Below are 2,558 nucleotides of genomic sequence, written 5' to 3'. Positions count from 1 at the left end.
CAGATTTGGCTCATTGGACATAATTCAGGAATTAACCTGAACACATACAAAAGTATCTTTTCTTCCCCTGGCTGGTCCCACCCTGATCATCACCTTTTCTATCCTCCTGCAGATCTCCGTGTGTTTGCCAACCCTGTTAACAGAACCAAGGCATTGCTGAAGTGCCACGTCACCAGTACTGACAAATCAGTGCGTTCAGTGTCTCTGACTGAAGACGGGGCCACCAAGGCAAACTGGATCACTGTAACTGGCCCGTTGCCTTCTGGGGATGGATCAGTGATCCTCATCCTGACAGCTGAGGTCCCCCTGATCCACACCAACATCTATGGCTGTGTTGTCCAAACAGAAGACAGAACCATCACTGTCATGTGGGGTGAGAACTTTACATTTACATACTGCTGCATGATTGTTATTGAGTCATGATCCAGGCTGCACACAGGCCAGTGGGATCTTATTGTTGCTGGGGGGGTTCTGGTGTGTTGGGTACTCTGGTAAAAGTCCCTCATGAAGGAGGTCTGAAACGTTCCTGGTGATTCTCTGGTCTTTTCTGGCTGTTTCGATGCTGTTGAAACTTATTTTAGAGATTTTTCGGTCTCAACACAGTTTTTTTTCTTCCCATTTAATTAACAACATTTAACGTGCTTCACATGTTTCCAGAAAGAAACGAGCTACTACAGAGTTACAATTTGGTACAGGCAGTGGAATGTACAGAATCACCCTCTGCCAGCAGGCGGCGCTGCAGCACCTTCAGCGCCCACCTTTCTATGGTTTTGGCACAGAATTATTTTATTATTATTATTTTTGTTGTTATTATTGGTTATTGAGTCAAAACAATACAGGCTAGAAATTTAACTTTGTGTTCAAGTTTCAAATGATTGAGGTGTTTTGAAACATCTGATTTGAGAAATACTGGACTAGAGCTGTGTGAAAATAACAAATGTAACTGCTTCAATAGTGTAAATTGTGTCAGCTACATTTGTCAGCATCAACATTATTAGTTTACAGTCATAATTATTATTTTTATTACTGTGTTTTAATTAATAATGATGAATTTTCCCTTTCATTTCAGATGGAAACACACTTGATGGAAGAGAAATTCTTTACGCAACTGTTGTTTGGCCATTGTGGAAAATTTTGACCATTGTTACATTTTCATGTGTTTGTCTTCTAATCTGCACAACAGCACTGGTGCTCAAACGTACGTTTCACTACTTTTGTTGAAGCATTTATGTCAGTCTATTGTTATGAACAGATCAACAAGTTTCTGAAGGCTTACACCTGACAGCATCTATTAATTGTGCTTCCATTTCATTTCACCACAGACAATGAGAAGAAGATCAAAAGAAGAATGAAAAAGAGAATTCCAGGAAGCATGACAGAAACTGAGAAAGAAAACCTAAGAATGTCCCTTGTAATGAAACCATTACAAGACCCAAAGATTAATTGAAGAGGATTTTATCCACCAGAGATTCAAACAGAAATAACATCTATCAGACGGAATATTTTACTCCCCATATTGAAGGTGCACCTCTGCAGATTTTGGACACTGCTCTAACCTTCACTGACTGTTGAAAGTGAAACAGATGAGGCTTCAGTGCTAACAAAATCACTAGCAAACACTAATCTACAAACGATGGCTTGGAGGAATGTCCAGGGAAATAACAGAATAGAAGCGGAGACTGTCAGCACAGCCAGCAGCCGGGACGTCCCGCTGAGAGAGACAGAGAGACGGGGACTGTGCCATTTAATAGGCAGCACCCAGGCACAGCCCGTCACTCCACTGGGGACCTGTAAGACCCCCAGTGTCCAGGAGGGGACACTGGGGTTTGTCTGATGGTGTGTTTGAGTGACTTAACCTGTGAGCTTTGCACAGTGTACTAATATGCTGGCAATTAGCCTGAGCCACTATATGAAAACCAAATTGTTCAAATTGTCTCCCTGAAGTCCCCATCATGTGCTTTAGACCTTCCAAGTGTGTGTTTTTGTTCCTATGATGCCTGTGTGTCTGTTGACTTCAAAACAAAATCAGGTCCCCATTTCAAAACACCAGTTTTACTGTGTTGTACAGCAGAGAACTGTGTGTGCACGTTGGATACACTGTGGATGTGCATTTTAGCATTGCTATAGTGGGATTGATAATATTGCTTCCAGTCACAGTGTGTTCATGCCCCCATCAACGTGGTGATTGCCTCCCTGAAGACTGAAAACACCACTTCCTCTCACTTCCCTCCCCTCGTGCGCTGCTACACCAGCCTCTGCCACCTCTATTCTGGCCATTTTTGGTAACCCTGAGAAGTTTAATGCGAAACATGGTCATAAAAAAGGTTTTCCTAAAATTCTGAAACACTGTCTCGTGCCTTTTGGTGAGCTGAAACATTGGACCATTTTTTTTAACACACACCTGGTTCACCAGAACTATTCCTGGGACAAAACTCCCCAGATTAGGGTTTTCAGCAACAACTTAATTTCATCTCCCACCTTTGCCACAATCGCCCTCTTGGGTTTTTGTTCCCTGATTGATTCCCATGTAAGATTATATTTGCCAGTTTGAACTTCCC

The 2,558-nt window shown here is 42.3% G+C and overlaps 1 long non-coding RNA gene across 1 annotated transcript; it reads left to right on the top strand.

The window, feature by feature from the left end:
- Positions 1–316: 316 nt before the first annotated feature.
- LOC105419131 (uncharacterized) lies at positions 317–1,804 on the top strand. The gene is made up of 3 exons (XR_966017.2): positions 317–373; positions 1,070–1,198; positions 1,323–1,804. It is a non-coding gene; the product is annotated as an uncharacterized lncRNA (long non-coding RNA).
- Positions 1,805–2,558: the final 754 nt, after the last annotated feature.

Source organism: Takifugu rubripes, chromosome 5 (genome assembly GCF_901000725.2).
Source record: "Takifugu rubripes chromosome 5, fTakRub1.2, whole genome shotgun sequence".
In the NCBI taxonomy this organism is placed as follows: Eukaryota; Metazoa; Chordata; class Actinopteri; order Tetraodontiformes; family Tetraodontidae; genus Takifugu; species Takifugu rubripes.
This window is presented reverse-complemented; position numbering and strand designations above follow the sequence as displayed.